General features: G+C 41.4%; 1 protein-coding gene across 1 annotated transcript in view; it reads right to left on the bottom strand.

Moving 5' to 3' along the window:
• Positions 1–4,781: 4,781 nt before the first annotated feature.
• sema3b (sema domain, immunoglobulin domain (Ig), short basic domain, secreted, (semaphorin) 3B) overlaps positions 4,782–6,077 on the bottom strand; it is a 38,014-nt gene continuing 36,718 nt past the window's right edge. Inside the window, exon 18 of the mRNA XM_062541098.1 lies at positions 4,782–6,077. This exon is cut by the window's right edge and continues 1,454 nt beyond it. The gene's annotated coding sequence lies outside the window, so the exon portion shown is untranslated.

A 6,077-nucleotide genomic window follows, 5' to 3' on the forward strand; every position in this document is an offset into this window, starting at 1 on the left:
GGTGCAAAACCACCAACTGGGATGGATCGAAGGGCAAGCAAGCACTGCCACACAACGTCAAGACCTTTGTCAACACTAAGCAGAAAGTTTCCTACGATGGGGAGAAGTGGCCGCAAGGACTGCATCGATAAGATCAACGAATGCCTTCGCAAGCCCCGAAACCCTGGCGATACATTTTCTTTCCTTTAATTCAATAAAACATTGTTTATCTGAAGAACTTTTCCGAGGTTGTCTTGTCTACCAAATCCTAAACTTAAATAGAGTAAACATTTTATCTTATGAAAAAACTCTTAGGGGGAACAGTTAGGCAGCCCTTCCTCCATTATCGTAGTAGGACTATAGGCAATTTATTAGAGGGGTCAAAAAAAACTAATAAAGTAGGCTAGACTAAATGTGTCACTTTAGTGATTGGCTCTTTCAAATGCAAATTAGGTGGATGGGCTTTTGAATGGGCCTGCTGCAGGTGAGAGGACAAATCCTACGAATTTATTGTTTTTAGAAAGTGCCATTATCATTGCCATATTCTCTTAAAACATAGGCTAGGCTATATATTTGAAAACGAGTTGATTAAAGGCTTCTAATGGTGTCTCTATACTATGATAAAAGCAGAGATTGAGATGTGTGTTTGGAACAGTTTTTCAAATCCCCCGGGGGTATTTAGACTCCAGGGTGTTAAGCACTCATTCACAACTGTCCCATCGCTAAATGCTCTCTTGTGTTGCGTGATCACACAAGTATACCTGTCGTAGTGTGCTTTTAATTTGATATGCCTAATTATTATCTCCGCCAAGGATATAGGATGAACAAAGTCTATGGATTTGCTATCCAGTAGCCTAATAATTAGGCTATGTGCCACGTCCGATTTCGCAAGTGGTGTAGTAGGGTACATTTAAAAACAGACAGCCGCTAGTGAGATCCATTTCATGAAGAGCATTATTGTCTTGTGCGATCATTCCCCCTCCCCCACACTCGTCTAACCAGTTCACTACATTAAAGCCTATAGCCTATGCGGCACTGAGGACGACACTTGAGCCCGACACTATGTCAATGTAAAAATGTGTGTGAGCGCGCGCTGAACCACGAATTAACATATTAACTTTTCTTTTCAGCAGACATCGCAAACATAAAAAGAATCTCAAAACAGGAAATCTTTCATTTCTTTTAATAAACCGATTCATTTTGTTTTGACGGGTTCCGGAGAGGTTCTTCAACTGGGTTTCGAACCCCGGTCGCTGGCGTACGATACCTATGCCTCAACCACATGCGCCACAACTGGATGTAAATTTCGTAAGGCTTTATTCGGCATATGGACTTGAACGTCGCCGTAGCCTACTTGAACGTCGCCGGTTAAAATGAACAAGCCTCCGTTTTAAAATAGCTTAGGCCTACACATTTCTAAGTATTCCTAGCATGTAAATGTTGCCAAAATGTCCATCTTGTCCATCTCTTTCGTCTTCGCCTTGACGTTGACAATAATAGCCTAGGCTATTCACGGAAATGCGGTCTTGTAACCGTAGCCTAATGAATTCATGAATTAATCTAAGGTTGCCTTTCGAGTAGCCTATTTCAGGTTTTTGAAGGCTATTTCCTTCTGATAGGCCTATAGGTTTCTAAAACCATTTTCATTCATTTCAACAATGGTTTATTGAAACGTCGTTTGATTAATTTCGCCAGTCATCACTTTCATTTTAAGGATATAGGATGAACAAAGTCTATGGATTTGCTATCCAGTAGCCTAATAATTAGGCTATGTGCCACGTCCGATTTCGCAAGTGGTGTAGTAGGCTACATTTAAAAACAGACAGCCGCCTGTGAGATCCATTTCATGAAGAGCATTATTGTCTTGTGCGATCATTCCCCCTCCCCCACACTCGTCTAACCAGGTCACTACATTATAGCCTATATGCGGCACTGAGGACGACACGACACTTGAGCCCGACACTATGTCAATGTAAAAATGTGTGTGAGTGCGCGCTGAACCACGAATTAACATATTAACTTTTCTTTTCAGCAGACATCGCAAACATAAAAAGAATCTCAAAACAGGAAGTCTTTCGTTTCTTTTAATAAATCGATGCATTTTCTTTTGATGGGTTCCGGAGAGGTTCTTCGAGTAGGTTTCGAACCCCGGTCGCTGGCATACGATACCTATGCATCAACCACTTGCGCCACAGCTGGATGTGAACTTCAATAGGCTTTATTCGGGAAATGTACTTGAAACGTCGCCGGTTAAAATGAACAAACCTCCGTTTTAAAATAGCTTACACATTTCTAAGTAGGCCTATTCCTAGCATGTAAATGTTGCCAAAATGTCCATCTTGTCCATCTCTTTCGTCTTCGCCTTGACGTTGACAATAATAGCCTATTCACGGAAATGCGGTCTTGTAACCGTAATGAATTCATGAATTAATCTAAGGTTGCCTTTCGAGTAGCCTATTTCAGGTTGAATTGAAGGAAATAGTCCTTCTGATAGGCCTATAGGTTTCTAAAACCATTTTCATTCATTTCAACAATGGTTTATTGAAACGTCGTTTGATTAATTTCGCCAATCACTTTCATTTTAATGATTAAATGAGACGGATATGCGGAGCATTTCTCTCCCTCTCCGTTGACCAAAACGTTGCTCTGGCATCTCTGCTGGACTGACTGAGTTATAGGCTACGTCGAGTGAGAGAGCTGTGAGGTAGGCTGTAAACATTCGAAAACGTGGGCGGTCTATGTTGCCCCCTTGCGGTTGCAGTTTTCCCGATGCTTCGGGAGTCCCGATGTGCGGGAATGAAAGGAGCATTCTCAACCCGTACCATCTGTATGTGTTCAAAAAGTGTGCATGACAAAAAAATGTTAGAAGGGCAAAAGCTGAGGAAAGGAGGTTAACAGGTGTTCTTATATCCAGGTATACTGTAGCTCGTAATCAGTTAACTTCTAGTTATGGCTTGCACGGCTAGGTCCACGGCGAGGTCCACAAGGTCATAACAGAGCTCCAGACCTACAGACAGACGGAGGGAAGCCCAATTGTTCAATGTAAGTCATGGTTGAGTTATCTGTCCAGTAGGCCTTACTTTTGCCTGTACGAAACAAAGTAATTTTGAGAGACTAACTCAATTTGAGGTGATTGACACAGAATAGCAATGGCCATCTTCCATCAATTCCCAGTCGATTCCAAAACTAATCCTTTGCCAACTACAAATGACAGCAAATGCTGTAAATGACAAATGTCGTCAGCTTTGTGTATGGCCAACGATAGAGTGGACAGTGGGACTTCAAAACTGGCCTACAGTGTATAGCAGGGATTTCGTGAGCTGAGAATTATAAGGTTCTATCTCCACTTTTGGTCGAAATTGAGTTTTTGACATAACCTGATCCATTAGGTGTTTATTACTGTAATGCCTGTGTGGTGTTATTTTTGTAAAAAAAAATTAATAATAATTAGTTATTTGTAAAGTAAAAAGGTACTTCCTAACAGTTTTGCTAGCCATGTAAAAACTTTGATGCTCAATATATCAGAACTACCCTAAACGGAAATAGAACCTTATAATTCTAGCTCACGATTTGGGGGATCACTCTTACACAGGGGACTAACATCTCAGATCTTATTGAGAAAATCAATTAATAAGGAGCAGACAAAATGCATAAGTGTGGGTCAGTCACATTGCTGTGTTATGATGTTTATTGGCACAACTACACGTAGGATTGTTAAGTAACATGATAGTTTATTGAGTTAATCAGAGTCTGATATATTAATCCACCAACAGCTGGAGAAGACATACAGTGTTCCACTTCACCTTTGGCATTTCCCTTCTAACAAGTCTACAGAATGATTCCTCTCTTCACTTACACACTCACTCACACTCACACTCACACACACACACACACACACACACACACTCACACTCACACACGCACACACACACACACACACACACACACACACACACACACACACACACACACACACACACACACACACACACACACACACACACGTATGCTTGCACATGCTCAATCTCAGGGTAACAACGGAAATGCATCACAAACCACATGAATTGAGTCATTGGCTGGCTGTTTTAAAGAAGACAGGAATAGAGAAATGTGCTGTCACTCGTCGGTTTTCTGTGTGCAACAGCAACTTGTCAAGTTCAAAATATACAAACATTTTCTCAAAATACCAAAAAACAGGGGAGGGTAAAAACCTAGTCAACCCTATATGTCTACAAATACACTCACCACAATTGATTAGCTTATCAGGTTCTACACTGGGAATAGGCGATAGTAACGCAAATAGTAACTGAATATTGTGCTTTCCATGCAGAGACTCCTCTATCTCATTGTCAGAACGCTTAGTCATGTCTGAAGTCATGGAAAGCCAGGCGTCGTTTGCCTCCACTGATCTGCAAATGCCTAAAACACTTCCACAGTCTATCAGATAAGAAATACAAAGTCACAACGCTATTTACAACCACATGCTGGTGCTGTACACTGAGTGGCCACTTGAGGGCACTGTTACCCCAGCCTTGAGTTCAGGCTCCCAGAGCTCTATGCATTCCACTGCGCATGCTGGATTCCACACTGGCTTTGCTTTCTCCACAGAATTAGAGCTTCTCACAGGTTCAGATATCTGAAGCTCAATTGACCATGATGACAAAGAAGAAGCGTCTTTGTGAAAAATAATAACATTATAAGATAATATTGATATTTACTTCAACAGAGAGGGAAATATGGTTGCTTTGTGGAACAAAAGCATAGACTCAACTTTTAAATAAATGACACATCACTCATTCAGATATCAGTATCACATTTTGCTTTACATACAGGTTAGCAAAGAAACCCTACACAACAAATAGTTGAATATTTATTAAATTAAAACTTTGTTTCTGAAATGTATTGTTAGGCCAGTAGAGATTATTTTTTTTGTTTATATTTTTGAAGTGTATGGATATCACATGTCTCCTTAAATTACTGGGCTATGCTGTCTGAGTAGCATTTCTGGATGCTACTCCATTTCTCCTTTTTTGAAATGACAGATTTTCTGTGATAAATATTGTTTTATAACAGGCTTATAAGTTACGTATAAACAGTCCAAACAAACACAGAGACCAAAACAAATCCTAACCTCTATATAATGTGTTTGGCACATGAGTGCGTTCTATTGGATCTTTGGATTGAAGTGTAGTTGAAGCTGTATACACAGAGATTATGGTCCAAATCTCTCGTGAAACCCATCTCAGTGGTAAAATCGTTTTAAAGCGAAGGTCGAGTTAAATAGTCACAGCATTTAGCCTTATTCTTAAATAAATTCAAACACTGAACCCTCACAATTCCAGTTATTGCTTCTCAAGCCCCAATGCACCGGTGCGTTGATGTTGTGTGCAGGCTGGCAACCTCCTTGTTGCTTCTCTAAGCCTCTCCTCAAGATCCTGATTCTGCCTGGTTGACTGCAGATGTGTGTATCGCAGTGTGTGTGTGTGTGTGTGTGCGCATGTGTGTGCGTGAGTGTGTGTGAGTGTGAGTGCCTGAGTGTGTGTGTGTGTGTGTGTGTGTGTGTGTGTGTGTGTGCGTGAGCGTGCGTGTGTGCGTGAGTGTGTGTGTGTGTGTGTGTGTGTGTGTGTGTGTGTGTGTGTGTGTTGTGCGTGAGTGTGTGTGTGCGTGTGTGTGTGTGTGTGAGTTTGTGTATGTTGGATTTGTGTAGTGGTCATAATGCTGCTGGACCCCAGTTGTTCTGAGGTTGTGTGTGTGTGTGTGTGAGGACTCTGTGAGGACTAATCCAGTCTGTGTGCAGTGTGTGGTTGTGCTTGAGTGGAGAAGTGTGTTCTCGGCGGTGGTTCTGATGTGGACGCGTTGGGCTTGTTTTGGTCGTGTAAACAGACAGGACGCAGGCTCAGGATCAGCTCGGACAAGTATAGCAAAACTTCAGCCCCAGCACACAACACACATACTCAAACAAATATAAACAACTCCAACAAATCTTTTAAATAAACAACTAAATAAACATTATGTCTTCTATCTGACCATCTGTACCATAGAGATAGAGAGCCCTCTCCCATGTTCTGTACCATAGAGTTGAGTATCCAATCATACAG

Source organism: Sardina pilchardus, chromosome 7, assembly GCF_963854185.1.
Source record: "Sardina pilchardus chromosome 7, fSarPil1.1, whole genome shotgun sequence".
In the NCBI taxonomy this organism is placed as follows: Eukaryota; Metazoa; Chordata; class Actinopteri; order Clupeiformes; family Clupeidae; genus Sardina; species Sardina pilchardus.